This window comes from Amphibalanus amphitrite, unplaced genomic scaffold (genome assembly GCF_019059575.1).
Source record: "Amphibalanus amphitrite isolate SeventyFive unplaced genomic scaffold, NRLGWU_Aamphi_draft 001573F_arrow, whole genome shotgun sequence".
NCBI lineage: Eukaryota > Metazoa > Arthropoda > Thecostraca > Balanomorpha > Balanidae > Amphibalanus > Amphibalanus amphitrite.
Window position 1 is genome coordinate 10113 of NW_024883066.1, and position 19917 is coordinate 30029.

General features: G+C 46.9%; 1 protein-coding gene across 2 annotated transcripts in view; it reads left to right on the forward strand.

Moving 5' to 3' along the window:
- Nucleotides 1–2844: 2844 nt before the first annotated feature.
- The window catches only part of LOC122373934 (pro-interleukin-16-like), an 84579-nt gene continuing 67506 nt past the window's right edge, over nucleotides 2845–19917 (forward strand). Inside the window, exon 1 of one of the 2 annotated variants that reach the window (XM_043352392.1) lies at nucleotides 2845–3389. The gene's annotated coding sequence lies outside the window, so the exon portion shown is untranslated. The remainder of the gene's footprint in view (nucleotides 3390–19917) is intronic. The other variant, XM_043352391.1, reaches the window with a different exon arrangement.

Below are 19917 nucleotides of genomic sequence, written 5' to 3' on the forward strand. Positions count from 1 at the left end.
GAGCAATAGCATGTACAAAATGTATATCTCAGAATTTTGATATCGATGACCTAAGGTCAGGTCAATTTTGCGACCTCCCCATTATAAGTCAATGGGAGAAAATTGAAATGCGCCTCTTTTGGACGAAAGACATTATAAACTCTCCCAAACACCGAATTACAAGTGGTTTAGACACATTGAACATGAAAATGGTGTCTGTGACCCTTGTTTGTGCCCTCAGAGGTCATCTTAGGTCACGAATGGTATCTAACAGTTTTTCGCAAATAACTTTTGATAGAGGCATGCTAGAGCAATGAAAACGCCTTATATGTGTTCAGCTCGACGATACGGAGTTCCTCCGTATTCCGTGTTCCTCGTCTCCGCTCATCTGCCGCGCCGGCCCTTCACGGTCTGGTGATGATTCAGGCAGTGGGACAGCCGGTCCGCTGATATCACCCCACTCGCATTGTCAGTGGAAGGATAAGGACGCGCCAGCGGCCAACCCAAGCAAACGCTGCTCTAATTACTGCGTGCAGCTGAGACACAAACAGAGATAGCAAGCGCGAGTGTATTTCAATTAGCACGTTTAAACACAATGCTAAGTAGTTAAGTAATTGGTCCACAGACAAACCTGACACTCGCACACCTTCAGAGAGCCAGCGTTTATATTGTATTTTGAGTGGTCGAGCGACCCTATAGGTTGTCAACTACTGACAACAATTTATTACCCCATTTCCACATTCAATGATTCAAAAGTAGGTAACGATTACCGCATCAACATTCAACAATATCACCAATAACATTCCGGACTTTATGAAATGAATGAACTTTAAATGTATCACCAAGAAAACAATACATAAAGGCAGTCTAGCCCGGCCGACAGGAGCTGCTGCTCGGTAGGAGCGCGTTGCAGTCAGAGGCCCGCGTAAATTTAGCGTACATTTTCTTTGATTCACGTCAGATCTTTCGGCACTTTTTGGATGTCATCAAAGTGAACCTCTTCCGTCTTCAGACAGCAAGAATAAAAATGTTGGAGATGGTACTGCATGGAGGTGGAAGGTTGGTCAGACCCCAATAGAGGTCACGGATTGACCTGACCCATTTAAATCGGGTATGGATCGCTGCGTCTCGCAACGGCGCATTTGTTGTTTTTGGCAATGCCTTATAGCTCAATACGAATTCGCTAGACAAGTTGCAAAATAAGTCACTGACTATACCTTCCTCGGCCGAGGTGTGAAAAGAAAACTAGTAGGTCACGCCAGCGCTATTACATCATTTGTCAAAGAAGTTGTCAGGCTGAAAGGAATTATAATAGATGTTCCATGCAGATGTGCTTCACGTCACATCCACACAAAGACACTTTTCCGCTTGCTTTCGAACGCCGCAATATGAATGTAACTTGTGAGTTATGGCGTGGGACGTTTCCTCCTTCCAAATGGCCACTTCCGTTTGAAACTTTGCTCCTGCCATACAAAGCCAGTTCGGGCGGACATTTCAGGAGAATTTATCGCTGTTCCATTGACTATTTATTCCACAGCCAGTGCCAAGGAGCCGGATGGGACGAATCCAAAGGAGGGGCTGCCGCAGCTTAAACTAAATCCTCAGAGATTTTGGTTTTGGTTGAACAACATCACTGGTTTCCTTTATTCAAGACATTCATTTAGAGACCGGCTGAAGTCAACGCCAGGTAAAGAACATTTATTAGACGGCGTACTCAAAGGACTCCCATGTTGAAGAGTTACGGACTTACAGGCCTATATAAAGGAAAACATTTTTATAACCACATAGATAAGAGTCAAATGAATATCGCGGCCCGTACTTTTTCGAGTTCCACGTCAGCCTTGCTATCTCAACTCAATTTAAATGTCGGTACCCAATGGTTGGAAATCAACTATCATTCAAATCGCTGTAATAAAAAAACAGCATATACATAGGTCACTAAGGTAGGTCCCGGCCTTATCGTCCATCAGAAAGGCATTGAAAAGTGTAAGGCTGGATTACAGCAATACGCATCTTGCTTGAACAGTACCCAGTACCTACGTGATGGATTTTTTTTTTTTTTGGCGAGGAGGGGTTACGCTATTCCGTCGTCTGCGACCGCTTCACAGCCATGGAATCGGCGGGACATTGGACGGTGGACTGGTGCCCCCGATGGGTAGGTGCGCCCGTGATTCACCGACCGGAGAGCCACATAAAAGCAGTGGCTTATCACATCGGCAGTCGGAACGAAAATGACCCGGTAGGACAGGTCGCCTCACCCAACCACTCAAAGGGTGACACCAGAGGGAGAGGCATGCTTCCTTACGAATTGTCAAACGCCGGTTATCGGTTGGCGGGTGGACGTCAGTCCGGGCGCTGGCCGCTGGGTAGGGCAGTGTTATCAGGGAATAGGGATACAACTGCGCTGGTCCTAACCAGTAACAATAATGTATGACAATGACCGGATGAGTTGCATTAAACTAGGACTAGCTGGCCTGCCATAGGATAGTTTATGAAACTTACATCAGACAGCTAGAATATTGATTATTGAGTTCAATTTCCAAATGCGTCGGTCCATGGCTTGACGCTGTCGTCGTCGTCTTATAGGTACACCAAACTAGGCCTGGCAGCCCCCATCCCGACCCATTAACTTCAGAACGTAATGCCCGAGCGTCAGACGTCGGCACCGGTCCGACTTCGATTACTCGAGCCTCGAGGTGATATTGCACCAAAACACCCAGTCGACTGCGCTGCGCTGTTGCTGCCGTCAGCCGGTCAGTCCGCTTACCACTCATTCTCTATATTCCCGCTAGATGGCAGTAGGCGCACGGTCCGCCGGTGAGGCCGGTCGGTTCCATGGTGCTCGTTGCCGGCTCGTCGTGTTGCTGGTCGTGACTGGTAGCCGACGGAGCATTGTGCTGGGGTCGGTCGGCCCGCTGGCTGGTGTCCGACACTCCGCGTGCACCGGCCGCCGTCACAGCGTGCCCGGCGGTACCGTGACGCCTCCTCGGAGCGCCGCGCGGGCCGTGACGCCTCCTCGTGACGTGACGTGACGGCGGGGTGGAGCGCCGGTGGCACGTGCGGCGCGGAGACTGCAGTGTGCCGTAGGACTGAGAGGTGTCAGGTGAATCCGTGGAAGGTGCCGAGGATCACGGCGGGACGATACTCTAGGGGGCGTGTGAGGTGCTCAAGGTGTTTCAAAGTGGCTGATACTGTGACTGATCCAGGGAGTGATAAAGTAACTGATATAGCGGATGATACAGCTGCTGTTATGGACTAATGCAAAATGAGCACAATAGATCGGCACGGGGCACTCATCAGAGGCGCATTTATCCGGCTCTGAAGGAGACGGCGGCGCGACCACTCCAAATCAACACATCACCTGAAGAACTCCCCCACAAAAGAACCGCCAGAAGTTGACCTGCTGACAGGTAAGGCAATGCCTTGTAAGATGATGGGTACACATAAATTACTGACAAGTGACGGCTTTAGAATTGTATTATCGCGCACCGTCCGTATACTAACATAACAATTCATGAGGATGACATCGAGACGTTCCCGCGGGCATAATAGCTCGGGATGGGAAGATGTCACTTATCGTGTGTTCGTCTGTAATCTGTGTGTAAGCTGTGAATAGCTTTACGTTGCAGCCCCATCTTTGTCTTCCTTGACTTACGATGCCTTATGTGCGTGCATGCAGCCGGTCGACCGATGCTTGTCATGAGCGTGATGTCCGATCTGCGATGACGCGTTGATCAGATAACGATGATTTTTCTTTACCAACACACACACGTGGTGCTAACCTTCACAGCACGGCTGAGGATAAATGCCTGTAATTTCACGATCTCGTTTTAGTGATAGCGATCAATCGCTCGCAGCCATGCAGGCAATGGTGCCGACTCGGCTGGAAGTGTTCTTTTTTACGGGTGAAGTGATATATCGAAGTCATTCCTTGTACCGTCCCATGTATGTAGCAGTTGTAGGTGGGCCTCGCCAACAGTTCCTTGCCATTCCCGTTCGGTAAATCTTGTCCCATAATCATCGGCTGTCGAACAGCTTCGACATTCCGACCCTGCCACGGGTCCGGCCCCTCTGCCACCGTGCACAGGTTGATGAAGCATCTGACAGCGCCTACAGGGAAGTGTATAGGGTGACAGGGCTCAGACATGACCTGGTCAGCAATGTCACCATAGGTCGCTGACGGGCCGGACAGCATGTAGGATGAGATACGACTGCTGTGACGGCATCGGAACATTAAAGGCACGATCAACGTGAAGTGTCTCGGCTGCGGTGATGTCCCTGGGATCGAGAATTCAGAATGAATGAGGTGGAGAGTGAGATGAAGAAAAATAAACTAAATAAATTGATCTGAACACAAAACAGTCTATATTTATATTCCAGCATGGTTGATCGATTGCTCCATTAGAATGAACAAGAACTTTTGGCCCTGGTCTGGTCTAACCTGTTGTCGGTTCGATCGCTCATTGTTGGCGGCTGTGTTCGGTCACGCGAGTTTTGTCCAATCACCGGGAACAAACTGGGCGCCCGCCGGGTGGTCCCATTAGCGACTGTCGGCATCTGGGAGCAGCTCAGTCTGACCAACTGCCAATAGTCAGCCGGGGAGACCATCGAATCCATACACTGATCACTGCTGGTCAGTACGGGAGACCAGTGGGTCTGACCATCATCACTGGTCAGCCAGAGAAACCAGTAGGTCCATACTTTGGTCACTATTGGTCAGTGGGGCCTCGGGAGACTGACCAACTGTCAATGGGTGAGCAGGGGAGACCAACAAAACCATACACTGCTCCGAGTGGTGAGATCAGTGGGAGATCGGTGAGATCAGTGTCTGGTCAGTACGGGAGACCAGTGGGTCTGACCAGCCGCCACTGGTCGGCCGAAAAGACCAGCCAAGTCTGACCGGTCATCCGGTCACTGCAGCTAGTCGGGAAAACCGAATTCGCTTGACTGGCCCCGCACCAGTCAGCCGTAGGAAAATAATGGCACATACAGCGGTCAACTTTCAGAAGCAGCTCTGGTCACGGGTCACTTGTCGGAAAGCGGTCACCTGTCGCAACATAACGTTACCGACGCAGTCATTCGATAAGTTCCATCTTGGAAGGTTGCAGGGCTGCGATATCACTGAAATTGCAGCAATCAGGGAAGGTGGCCGGATCGGAACTGTTGCGAGTCCTCCGAGTTTATCCCAAAGATAATTTCAACTAACGACAAATAATTTCAACGTGTTAGACCTTTCGGAGCTAGAACTCAGAAGTTAGAACACCGGTGTTTTGACCTCCGGATATAGCTGGAAGATGCTCCTTCAGACAGGCAGACAGGCGGACACACGTGGCCAAAGAGACGGACGGTCGTGGTGACAGCCCGACCCATACCAAGACAGCCGCGCAGACAGTCACACACACTGAACATCCGTGCAGACAGCCACTACACGGCCGGGGAAGCCATCGACCCGGCAGCTGCGGGAAGGCCGCCGATTAGCGGCTGCCAGCGAAGGAGTGGCCCTCAATGGTCCACCGTGAACTCCGCTACACTAGCATGTTAGCGTCGAAGGCTCCAATCCCCCGCCGAGCCTGTGTAGTTCAGTGTGTGGGAGGGTGTGGCGACTATACATTCTAATAGCTTCATCCCGCCGGGATGTGGAAACCGGCCTCAGCGCGAAGAATTCGGCAGTAACGGAACCTTGTTGGATCTGTGATGGCAATGCATCACTTAATTTAAAACGGCTGGATGCTGGGTGTTAATCAATAACATTTTAATGTCGTTTTACACAGGCTACAGGCTACAGTTTTACACATGTCGTTTTATACAGGCTAGGCCCCTGAGAGCCTAGCCTGTATCCCGACACGAGCTCGATGAGAGCGGGATCCCCAGGCCAAGTGGCCTTTTCAATCCCGATCACCACGAAGGTAAGGTAAGGTAAGGTAAGGTTTTCAATCGGCTGAAAATATATGATGGTGTTTATTTTTTTTTTTTTAGCATTCGGAGAAACTGAGTATTTCTTTACGGGGGGTAATTTTATACCCAGTTCCGGCTACTGAGCCACTGTGAGCCTATTAGCGGCCTGCGGTGTACCGGACACATGTCGGGTTTATCCGACAGTATAACTCGACGGCTCCATATCAAAGCATACAAAATCTTATCATACAATCATCAAAACATACAAAACCGTAACATACAACACGCAAAACCTACAAAACAGGCCGGGTAGGGGACAGTCAAAACATACAAAAGCGCAGCATACAAAATCGTGTCATACAAAATCGCAAGGTACAAAATCGTTTCACACAAAAAGGCAGTGGAAATTAATGGCATTAATCAAAGTACGCATCATACAAAACCATTTCATATAAATTTACATCATTTCGTCGTTATTGAGATGTCAATTTTCAGTTGGATCAAAACCTACAATCTCAACTGCGCTTCAAGCGACATCTTTGTTAGAAGTTTGCGTAGTTACGAAATATTCCGCCAGATGCCTCCTCTGTCAAAGCACAGCCAAGCTTTGCACGGCCAGCGTTTTTTGCTTGTTTATACAGTGAGCGCCGGTCTCGGAGCGACGGGGCGTCCCGGCGGCGCCGTCGTCCCCCTCCCTCAGACTGGGCAAGGTCTCCCCTCCCTCGGCAGACGGCGCGGCCCCAGAGGAAACGGCCAAGGCCGTACCTGACTTACATCCCCGCTCTCTGCAGGCCGGAGAACGAAGTGGCGCTTGGTACATTGAGCAGCATTCTGCTCATTTTGACCATAGCTGCCGGAACATAATTCGTAAATTAAATTGAAAACTGCAAAAGAAATTTAACTGACTTAACCCTCGCCCGTGTAGGGGGGGGGGGGGATCAAACGGACCACCACCCCCATGGTTTTTCGCGAATAACTCGCGTAAAAAGCGGTTGATCGCGATGAAACTTTCAGTACTGTCGAGTCAATCAATTGTACACCTACCCCCAAAATTTCATGACCCTGTCCCAAATGAACCTTGACCTGTGGCCTATTTTTCGAGACCATGTTTGGCCGGAATCGCGATTCGGCGTATGTCGGCTCGTATTAGCCGCGCGTTTGCAGTATTTTTGCGGTTCCAAACGTTCAAACATGTGATATGATGTTGGTCCTATGCATTATGGTGGGTGTCAAGGTCACCTGAAGGTCAGGTCAGACCATTGACCTTTGATGACCTAGGTTCACTTCTTCGAGTTTTACATGTTTCTAGGCTACTTTTTGGAGCTGATTTCGAATTAAGCAACCATTTGAACATTTACAAAGTTGCTTTGGTGTCTTCGTAACATGTTACGAAGCTGTCAGCCTGTCAGTAACGGCTGACACGTACTATGAATACCTGGCAGGACGTCCACTGATTGGCCTGACCTGACCTGACCTGGCCTAAATGCATTAAGACATCATCTGTGATCAAAACTGACACGATATTCGTGGTCAGCACCCCGAAAAAAGCCCTCATCAACCTCACTTTACGCTGTTCTAACAGGTCCCGATTTTCCAGACTTGTGGGTCATTGACCTGACCTGGAAAGTCAACCAATGACCTAGGACCTTAAAATTGGGTATCACCCCGGTCCCCAGCTTCCTCTCGTCACGAGCAGCACGCTCGTTTTTTTTTCTCGAAGCTCTAGCTCGATCAGGGGCCAAACGGCAAGGGGGGGCGGTCCAACGGACCCGCCCCCCACCCCCCCCTATACGTTCGAGGCTGGCAAAACACCAATACGGGCGAGGGTTAACCCGGCAGTTGCTGGAGTATTTCGCCACACACCACTTGCTGGGTGGGGGTGGGAGGGGGGTAAACTTTCCCAGCCCATAGCTCGAGAACCCATAGCCAATAGCCCATAGCTCGAGGCGCAGCGAAACGGGCGAGGCAGCAAACAAAATAACGCTACGAGACGCTTCTGATGAGTACCTTCAAGTGGAGTTCCGAGGTCACAGGTCGGTTCAAGATTATTTTAAATACCTGAAATTAGGCTTTTAATAGCATGGACTTTAAACCTCGAAATGGGCGTCTCTCGTAACAAACTAGTTATCCAACGGACCCCCCCCCCCCATATACGTTCGCGGCTGGCAAAACACCAGTACGGGTGAGGATTAAGGACTTATGTGTTTGTATGCTCTTTCCGTGACCGCGTTTTCAGCCGCTAGCATATAATTTGGGGGGGGGGAATTCTGTTTGATCCCCAATCGTTCAGTCCCTTACCGAACTATAGCTTCGCGAAAACATGAACGTCCTACCGTAACTAAAGGAAGCCGATGATACCCGATTTTAAGATCGCCGGTCATTAGTTGGCATTTCAATTCGGGTAAATGACTTAAAGTCAGGGAAATCGTGGCCTATTTTAACTTTCTAAAATGAGGTTGTTATGGAGTTATTTTTTCGGACTTCTGATTTCGAATTTCGTGCAAGTTTTGATCAAAGACGATGTATCCGTGCATTTTGGGTAGGTCGGGTCAGGTCAGCTCAACCATTAGGCGTCACCGCCGACATCCACATGGGTGTTTACCGCCACCAACAGCTTAGTTACAGTTAAGGATATGATGTGGACTGTGGAGTTTGTTAATGTAATAAGTGAATGAGAGCTTTACTACACAAGAAATCGTTCGGGTCGGAGCTTTCAAATTGTATTTACAAAACTTCGTCAGCGAGTCGTAATCGGGTTCAGGGGGTATCGGTCGCAAAATATGTAGCACAGACACTAAAACTATTTCTCACAATGCACAATGGGACCGGAGCGAGAATTAGCGCGACATCGGTACTTTTTCGTGTTTCGTGCCCGCTTTTCACATGAAAGGGATGATAGAATCATACAAATGGTAGTCGGTGTACTTTCGAAGCAATTCCTGATAAATTTAATTAAATAATCATTAGTCATTTAACCCGCGCCCTGGTGGGGTCTGTTTATAACGCGACCTGGTGGGGGGGGGGGCTATTTTTTGCCCCCCCCCCTCGTATCTCCGAAACTACTGGACGGATCCGCAAAATTCAAACGGCGTTCGAAAGGCCTGTCAAATTTGTCGAGAGAAACCAAATTTTATTGACCTCGGGGTCACCGATGACGTCACAGGTCAGGTCAAAGATGAAATGTTTCACCGTTCACGGGTCTTCTAGGGAATGCGCTATAACACCGAGGAAAACGCATTTTGTCGGGAATCAGCGATAGGGCGTCAGTTGCCTAGCAGATATGTTGCTGTTAGAGGTCACTGGTCATACCAGGTCAGGTCACAGGTCAGGTCACCAAAGGTCACCAAGGGTCACCACATGAACCCAACTTTACTAAGGTTATGCGATGCATGTTTTATGGCCAGTTTTTCATTTCCAACTCAATGGTGTTGGTTATAAGACCATCAGGTACGGTTTAGATCACTTTCTGGTGGAGGTCAGGTCAAGGTCAGGTCAAAAAAGGTCAAATTTCAAAGTTGATATTTTTGCATAAAATGGGTATTGATTCGATGCAGCTCGCCACGGGGAGTCTAATGGTGGTCTTTGTTTTGCGCTACGAGGTCTAGAATTGCTGAAAATTGAGTTTGAAAATTTGACGTCATCAATTTTGAGCAGTTTGTTCGCTATAACTTGGCCAAAAAAAGAGGTATCGATCTCAAATTTGGTATGTAGATAGAAGGCGGTAAGGACTATCACATATATTACGGTTTTTTCGAAGTTCAAAAAACTTTTTGGATTTTTTGGCTATTATATTCAAAAAATCTATTTTTTTTATTTTTGGGGGTCAAAATCCAAAAATTTAAAAAATCCGAGATAGCAGTTTTGTAGCCCTGTCCATTCTTCAGCTTTTATGTCTGAATCATTTTTCTGTATTTGCAAAGCTATAGGCCTGACAGCTCTTCCCGCGAAACCCTTTTTTGGGTCGAAAACGGCAGAACATGACGTCACTCTGACGTCATTTCCGGCCAACCTATCATAGCCTTTGGAAAAAATTTTGGTCACAATGTGTAAAATTGATTTCCGGGAGGGTACTGAAAGTTTGGTGACGATCGGCGCAGTGGTTCTGGAGATATATTGAAAAGTCTGGAGGGGGGGCAAAAATAGCCCCCCCACCAGGTCGCGGGTTAATTAATTAATTAATTAATTAATTAATTAATTAATTAATTAATTAATTAATCAGTTGACCTGCGTTGACCTTGACTCGGTTCGGTCACGTGATAAGATGGCATCACCTGCCAGCTTAAGTCATGACGGAACCGGAAATTCCGACAAGCAAATAATGTAGCCACCAAAACCATGATGGGAATCTGATAGCCTGATGGACTATACGAGTATAACAAATAAAGTGAGGGTCAGAAAAGTGTAACATCAGACACTCCGATAGCAGGTACGGATATTTCCGGACAAAACTTAAATATAGTTGGCACTTGGCAGCCTTGTTCGACTCCTAAGAGGATCGGATCTGTTACTCCCAGCTTCCGGCCGGCTCGTGGTAACCGCGCACGGCCAGCGCCGGCGACCTGAAGTAAAAACAAAAATGCCCCTCATTTTCGATGTAGCAGGCTGAAGCAGCTAAATTATACATTTTCTGAAAGGCAATTGATCGGTAAAGACCATATATTGATAAAAGAACAGCGCGACCTAGCGGGACGTTTTATATCGGCATTCTAGAATGTTTATAACAGTAAAATTAACTCACAATTTTAAAAACACCTACAAACTTAACATTTGAAGCGTATTTATATATTCCGTAATAAGTTTTTCTTTCCATCGTGAAGCCCATGGTCTAAACTATCAGGCTATACCCCGAAAATATTGATAAAGCCGTCTAATATATATTTTTTCTTACTTACATTAGCTGCTACTTTTCTCCGTACGAAAACGGGTCTACGATGCTTGTCACAGAACTTTGTATTTGGGCTGATGTGGCGCGGACGCTAAACACCATGGACGAAAATATTTGCAGATTCGTGGTCCATGGACATTTCTGAACTACGTGGAACAGCCCAACTCAGTTTGGGGAAGGGCGGCAAATCCACCAATGTCGCGCTAATTCGGGCCGCGGTCCCATCGTGCAAGTCTTTTCAAGTTCAACCCTCACTGTAAACATCCTGTTGAACACATTTAAAATGTTTGGTAGGTTAACCACTCAAAAACTGGTTGGTTCACATATGATTTAACCCTCGCCCGTATTGGCGTTTTGTCAGCGTCTAACGTATCGTGCGTTGATACTAGCGTCACGATTTATATTTTACCTGAGGTCAAATCTAACAACAGCACTCGAAAAGGCCTCTGAAAGAGCTGTTGAATGCGCTTTTCTGTGGCGCTGTAGCTCTATTGGTTCCCGAGTTATGCGTTGGGTGTTTGGGAAAATGTTGAAATAGGCAACATTTTACCTATGATGACCTCTGGTGGGTAACCGGACAAAAAGTCAAAAGGAATAAAGGCAAAAGACAAATAGTCAAAAGACAAAAAGTCAAATGCAAAAAGTCAAACGGGATAAAAGTCAAAAAGATAAAAGTCAAAACGGATAAAAGTCAAAAGACAAAAAGTCAAAAGCAAAAAGTCAAAATGTGCAAAAGTCAAAAACGCAAAAAGTCAAATGACAAAAAGTCAAAAATGCAAAAAGTCAAAAATGAAAAAGTCAAAAGGATAAAAGTCAAAACGGAAAAAAGTCAAAAGACAAAAAGTCAAAAGCAAAAAGTCAAAACGTGTAAAAGTCAAAAGACAAAAAGTCAAAAATGCAAAAAGTCAAAAGGATGAAAGTCAAAACGGAAAAAAAGTCAAAAGACAAAAAGTCAAAACGAGTAAAAGTCAAAAGACAAAAAAGTCAAAACGGAATAAAGTCAAATGACAAAAAGTCAAAAGGAAAAAGTCAAAACGGGTAAAAGTCAAAAGACAAAAATCAAAAAATGAAAAAAGTATAAAATAGAAAAGTCGAAGTCAAAGTCCGAAATAAAAAGTCAAAAGGATAAAAGTCGAAGCATCGATCTTTTCATCTTTTGAAAAATATTATACAGCGCAACGTACCTTACCCACTGAAGTTGTAAGGAACATGTGAGTACGCGAGGGATTCTGACAGGTACCGGGGTCCGCAGCAGCGGGGCAGGGACGCTGGCTGCGGTGGTGGGGCCCACGCTCACATAATACACTTTGAGCGCTTCCGGCGTGCACGCTGGCGCAGCAGCAGTGGCACTCTTCCCCGCCCCGATCACCGGGCGCGGAGCACCGGGCGGCGGCAGCCCCTCCCCCATGGGAGAGGGTGAAAAGCAGTGCCTCCTCTAAGCAGTTTTGGCTGGGGGGCCCAATCACGGGCAATGACTGAGGTAACCCCTACCAAAAACGTCTAAGACTAAAAAATGACTAAGGTACCCCTCAGTGACCAGTTTGGAGGATGACTGCGGGGGCTGCAGCTCCCGCAGTTAACATGTTAGAGGAGGCATGGGTGTCGTTTTGTATAGGCATGGTAGGGCCCGAGCCCTACCAATAATTTTGGAAATTTAACATTATGCCTATGGCGTTGCGTGGAAAGAATCGCTTTGAATTGGCAAAAATTTACATTAGAGCCCTACCAATAATTTTCGGAAAGTGTCGCCCTTGAGAGGAGGCCCTGGTGAAAAGCCAAAACCTCAAAAAAAAAATACCATGTGATTAACGCTTAAATGACGTCAATGGACTTAAAGTAAAAAATACAAAAGACGAGATAATTTCAAAATTTTGAGTTGCAATTTTTGTCCCCTCAACTTTCAACCTACCCCATCAACTTTTCAAACGTTCCCGGGTCACCACTGCCCCATCGTGCAATTCCAGTGTTATGGCAAAGTTTTATCTGAAAGTTTAACCCTATTCCTGGCGGGGGGGGGCCTCAAAAGCCCCCCCCCTGAGGTTTTTTGGTTATATCTCCCAAACGCGTTGAGCTAGGAAGCTCAAATTTTCTGACTTTTCCTAAAAGGCTTCTACGCAACATGTCTGAAAATTTTGAGTTGATCTGACCTCAGGTCAGGTCACCAGAGGCGGTTTGGTGACGCTACCTCAGAAAAGTTTGCAATCACGCCAGAGCTAGAGTTTTTGACCGATCAATTTCTTCTCTTCAGGGTTTAGTTAGGGTACCAGTATGTGCAATTTGTTTATCTCGGAATTTTGATATCGGTGACCTAAGGTCAGGTCAATTTCGCGACCTCCCCATTATAAGTCAATGGGGGAAAAATCAACTCCCTGTTTTTACCACTAAAACGGGTCGGAATGGCCCCATATACCATACATGACTTCATATACGATCAACCTTCACTACCTTGAGGTCTGTTTTGCTGTTGGGCAGCTGTGAGGTCATGTGACGTCATCAAAGGTCACCAAAGGTTTTTGGCCAATAACTCCGTACAGGAACAAGATACAGACGCGTGGATGGTCTCATTGTGTTCAGCTCGTCAAGACGCATCGAATGATATACATGATGACCTCGAGGTCACGTGACCTGAGGTCAACCTTTGACCTTGACCTTTCGAGGTCAACATATATATCATTCGATGCGGATTGACGAGAGGATCACGATGATGCCCTTAGTTTGTTCCTATCTTGACTAATTCGAAAGTTATTCGAGAAAAACTCTCTCCATATCTAGTGCCGCCATTTTGACTTTTTCGACCCCTGTGACGTCATCTTTGACCTGACCTGAAAATGACCTTGGTAAAAATTGTAGATCTTGGCCGTGCGTATCCGATGCCGTTTACCGCTTGTCGCTATCTTGCTTCGTTCTCGAGATCTCAGGGGGGGCCGAATCGGCCCCCCCCCGCCAGTTTCTTGTCCCGGCGGAGCCCGCCAGGAATAGGGTTAAACGTGCCCGATAGACTGGACGCGGTCCCCTCCGTTCACTCACGCTCTCTGGTCTCTGTACGGTCATCGCTGACTGGTCCAGCATTCAACGCGCTGGGTTTATAGAAATTTGGTTAAAAGAAATGAACATATTTTAATGAACGAATCCATTAAGTAATAAAATGAAAATGATTCACAGGTTATTATTACATGTGGGAGCACTGGCGCTGGAACTTTCTCAATATTGGAGGGGCTCGAGGCAGTTTGAACTCATTTCTTTCCATGCAACGCCATAGGGTTAATTACGAGCGAGCGAGCGCAGCGAGCGAGCGAGTTCTTTCGTGTTTAAGGCAAAAATCTGAGTATGCGCGACCCGGCCCGACACGACCCGACCCGACACGACCCCATCACGCTCTTCAAACCCTTATAACTCAAGAACCGCATGCCGCATCGACAAGCGGTCTTCTTTGCTGAATACCACTTGGATGTAAAAGTTGTATGGCATGGACACCATGTTGTCTGAGTGTCGATCTTGGCACGTGGCGCGTGCTAAACTTGGGGTACTTTGCACACACCCGAAAACTATTATCCTCAATAACCGCACAACGGCTGGACCGATTATTTGACTTTTTCCATTTGATTTTTATCATTTTGACTTTTTTTGCGGTTTTTTTCACTTTTTGTCTTTTTGACTTTTTGCATTTTTGACTTTTGGACGTTTCGACTTTTTGCCATTTGACTTTTTGACTTTTCGCGTTATTTGACTTTTTGCCATTTGACTTTTTGCTTTTGACTTTTTGCGTTTTTGACTTTTCGCCATTTTGACTTTTTGCCATTTGACTTTTTTGCTTTTGACTTTTTTCGTTTTTGACTTTTCGCCATTTTGACTTTTTGCCATTTGACTTTTTGCTTTTGACTTCTTGCGTTTTTGACTTTTTGCCATTTTGACTTTTCGCCATTTGACTTTTTGCTTTTGACTTTTTGCGTTTTTGACTTTTCGCCATTTTGACTTTTTGCCATTTGACTTTTTGAATTTTTGACTTTTGGACGTTTTGACTTTTTGCCATTTGACTTTTTGTCTTTTGACTTTTATCCGTTTTGACTTTTATCCATTTGACTTTTTTCCATTTGACTTCTATCCATTTTGACTTTTTGCATTTGACTTTTCGTCTTTTGACATTTTGTCTTTTGACTTTTTGTCCTGGAATCCCTCTGGTGACGTGACCTTTGACCCAGGAGCCGAGTTAGACGGGGACGCGAAAACGCCTCCCCCCAGCACGACACGGAAAACTTAGGCCACCAGCACGGCGCGGGCTATGTTCGACCCTCGATGTAAACAACACAGCACGATATTTGCTAGCTGAATTACTGAGAAAACTGGTTAGCGCACATTGTATTGAAGATATTTATATTTTCCAAATGTGTTTCAACCCGCGCCCCGCTGGGGGTCCTGGATTTCCACGCCCTGCTGGGGGGGGGGGTGTTTGAACACCCACTTCTAACTCGACTCCTGGGCCACGTAGCGATACGCGGAAGGCGGCGTTCGAAAGAGCACCAAAAATAATAACGAAATCACTTCGGTCACTTTTTTAGTCAGGCTTAAGGTCAGGTCGCCAGTGGTCAAAGGCAAAATGTCGCCGATTTTCAGGTCAAATGTCGATAGTTTCCAAGAAGCCAACGCATAACTCGGGAACCGATATAGCTACATCGCCGCGGAAAAGCGACTTCGATAGCCCTATTAACGCCCTTTCTGAATGATTCTCTCAGATTTGACCTAGAGCTAACGGTTTTGCCTGCAGGGGGCAAAACTGCCAAAATAACCCAATTTTTTGGAAAGTTTTTCTGCAATAACTTTTGACTCAAGCCTTGCACGAGCTTACTTTTACCAACATGACCTGACCGGAAAGGGTCATGTTGCATATCAGTCGATCCGTATCGTCGAGCTGAGCACATGCAAGGCGTTTTCATCGCTCTAGCATGCCTCTATCAAAAGGTATTCGCGAAAAACTGTTAGATACCATTCGTGACCTGAGATGACCTCAGGGGCATAAACAGGGGTCTCGGATACTATTTTCATGTTCAATGTGTCTTAATTTCTTGTAATTCAGTGTTTGGGAGTGTTTATAATGGCTTTGGTCCAAAAGAGGCGCCTTTCAATTTTCTCCCATTGACTTATAATGGGGGGGGGGTCGCAAAATTGACCTGACCTTCGGTCATCGATATCAAAACTCTGAGATATGCAGAGTTTATCTTAGTATAGTTTACAGCGCGGAGCGCCGTCGTTTTTGGCACACCTTATAATACATCAATTCTACACATGTTTTAAAAATTTAAGACCAAGGTCATTTAACCAGCGCACCGACGGGGGTCTGCGCCAACTTCGCACCGACGGGGGGGGGGCGGATGACCGCCCCCCCTGAGATCTCGAGAACGAAGCAAGATAGCGACAAGCGGTAAACGGCGTCGGATACGCACGGTCAAGATCTACAATTTTTACAAAGGTCATTTTCAGGTCAGGTCAAAGATGACGTCACAGGGGTCGAAAAAGTCTAAATGGCGGTGCTAGATATGGAGAGAGTTTTTCTCGAATAACTTTCGAATAAGTCAAGATAGGAACAAACTAAGGGCATCATCGTGATCCTCTCGTCAATCCGCATCGAATGATATATATGTTGACCTCGAAAGGTCACCTCAGGTCACGTGACCTCGAGGTCAACATGTATATCATTCGATGCGTCTTGACGAGCTGAACACAATGAGACCATCCACGCGGCTGTATCTTGTTCCTGTACGGAGTTATTGGCCAAAAACCTTTGGTGACCTTTGATGACGTCACATGACCTCACAGCTGCCCAACAGCAAAACAGACCTCAAGGTAGTGAAGGTTGATCGTATATGAAGTCATGTATGGTATATGGGGCCATTCCGACCCGTTTTAGTGGTAAAAATAGGGAGTTGATTTTTCCCCCATTGACTTATAATGGGGAGGTCGCGAAATTGACCTGACCTTAGGTCACCGATATCAAAATTCCGAGATATAAAAATTGTAGCTACTAATGACCTTATAACATCCTGCGACTTTCAAAGGCCTCCGACATCTACTGTAGCTCTGGCACGGTGACAAAGTTGCAAAAAAGTGACTTGAGGTTGGGTCATTCAAAGTGACCTGGTGACCTGACCTTAAAAGGTACGAGGTTCAAACTTGCACACCATGTGTAAAATTGATGAGGGAATAGTCATACCAAATTTCGCGGCGCGGTTTTCCCGCTATTCGCGAAAAACCTAAGGGGGGCGGATATCCGCCCCCCCCCCGTCGGTGCGCGGGTTAAGGTCAGGTCACCAGGTAACTTGAAGTGACCTCACCTCATAAAAAGCTTCAATGTCCGCCATAGCTACACCAAGTGACCGATCCCTTCGAAAGTTTCAACGATTGCTAAGAGCAATAGTATGTACAAAATGTATTATGAGGTGTGCCAAAAACGGCGGCGCTCCGCGCTGCCGTTTTTTTTTTTAGATATTCGTGAAAAACACAGGGGGGTGTTCAAACACCCCCCCCCCCTCCCAGCAGGGCGCGGGTTAAACACCGATGATGTACCGTTATGTTAAACGCCATGCGATTGACTAACCGGCGCCGATGCTCGGCGCCACCTGCACGGGGGGGGGGGGGGGTTGAACTCTCCCCTTCTCACTCGGCTCCTGGGCCACGTAGTGACACGCCGTAGGCGGCGTTCGAAAGAGCGGCAGAAGTAATGAAGAAATTATATCGGCCACTTTTTAGGTCAGCTCAAAGGTCAGGTCAACAGAGGTCACCAAAGGTAAAATTTAGCCACTTTCCAGGTCAAACTTCGATAATTTCGACAAACCGGCGCATAGCTTAGGAACGGTTTAGCCTGCAGGGGTCAAAAACTGCCAGAATAGGTAGATGGTTTTTGCGGGAACTGTTTTTCTGCAATACCTTTCGACTCAAAACATGCACGAGCTTACTTTCAGCAGCATCGTGTTCCTCTCGTCAAGGCGACGCATCGAAAGAACTATAAGTTGACCTCAAAAGTTCAACTTGAAAAATTTACTTTAGGTCAAGGTCATGACCTCAGGACAAGGTCATGACCTCAAGTCAATGTCATGACCTGACCAGAAAAGGTCATGCTGCATCAGTCGATCCGTATTGTCGAGCCAAACACAAACGTATAAGTTTTTTTCATCGCTCTAGCATGTCTCTGTCAACAGTTATTTGCGAAAAACTGTAGGATACCATTCGTGACCTGAGATTACCTCAGGGACATTAAGAGGGGTCACGGGTACCATTTTCCGTTTCAGTTTGTCATGTCTACTTGTAATTCGATGTTTGAAAGTGATTAGAATGACGTTCGGCCAAAAGAGGCGCCTTTCAATTTTCTCCCATTGACTTATAATGGAGAGGTCGCAAAATTGACCTGACCTTAGGTCACCGATATCGAAGTTCCGAGAGATACATTTTGTGTATCATTATTATTATTATTGTATACATTATGTGTATTGCGTATACTGTTGTTTTATCAGTTACTCAAAGTTTCAAGGTGATCAGTCACTCGGTGTAGCTGTGACAGGCATTGAAACTTTTTCATGTAGTAAGGTCACTTGACGTGATATGGTGACCTGACCTTGGATGACTTTGGTCTGAAGTTTTCACAGAAGGCGTAGAAAAGATGTATGATAAGGTGTGCAAAACACGGTGGCACTCTGAGCCGCCGTTTTTTAGATATTCGCGAGAAACCGGAGGGGTTGTTCAAACAGCCCCCCGCATGCGTGGGTAGGGGTGTGTGATCAAAGATGAGGGTGTTACATACCTAACCTATGCACGTTTGCCTCATTTACCTAAATAAGCACACCCGCCAATATAATAGATTTCCCACGGTCTTGATGCCCGCTTCTCCTCGTCGCCTGCTCGGCACCGGTCCCCGCGGCACCCGCAGCGTCGATAGTCGGCCGGTGCAGCGTTCAGAGGTATCGTGCTCCCGCCTGCTCGGAACCATTCCCCTTGGCACCCTCCGACCGCCCGCAGCGTCGATAGCCGGCCGGTGCAGCGTCCAGAGGTATCGTGTTTCTAAGGGACTTAGTGGCATTCCACTCTATTTCCTGGTGGCTTCCAAAAAACCACTGCCACGGCACCATTACCCCATCTGGTGGCTGACTTGTTAAATATCAATTCACCTGGCGTCAACCAGAGGCATTTTGTACCTTCCGATTTTAGACGATGTGATTCTGTATGATACGATCATCTCGTTTTGTAGGTTGCAATTTTGTATGATACGCGTTTGTTTGATCTGCCATTGTACGTTCCAATTTTGTACGTTCTGATCATTGTTTGATTTGCCATTGTACGCTTTACCCATTGGACGGTAAACTTTTGTACGTTGGGATTTTGTACGCTGCGCTTTTGTACGTTTGGGCTGTCCCCTACCTGGCCTGTTTTGTAGGTTTTGCGCGTTGTATGTTACGATTTTGTATGTTTTGAGGATTGTACGCTGCGCTTTTGTATGCTTTGATAGCCACCCTAACTCGACCTCGGCTGACAGCCGAGTGGTCGGATAATTAATTCAGTACCGGTGTGGCGGGGCGGCTCACGTCTTATTTGGTAGCCCTGACCTGCACCAGCCGGCCGCACTGAAAACCGCTCACCACAACGGGCCGGCCGGAGAGAGCCCGGCCCGGTGCGTGCGCTATGTCTGGGTGAGCGTGCACTGGTTTCTAGGTGCATGTAAGGCACACAAAGCCTCAGCCTTATACAATTATATTGATCGCATTCTGCAAAAATTATTATTATGACATCTGGTTCAGCATACAGCAATAAAATTCAATGAAAGCAATCAAATGTCACCAAACACCACCAACGGGTATTTCACGTGAATGGGAAAGGCCATAGGCTCAGTATCGTGCAGTATCAGTATCGGTCTCAGTATCGTGCATTGGTTATTGGTTACGAGCTGGCTCCAGCGGATCGGGTTCCCGCCACACCGCTCAGGGCGGTCCGGCCGCGGACACGTACTCACCATAAGGACTGGACCCTGGGCGGTCGGTCGACCCGCCAGTCGAAATATAGTGACGGCCCAGCACTCTCCTGTCGACTGAGTGGCCTATAAGGGAGGCATAATTCCCGGCCAGATATAACGATATCTCATTATGAAAATGATTTACTCAGCCGATCAATCGCATCCA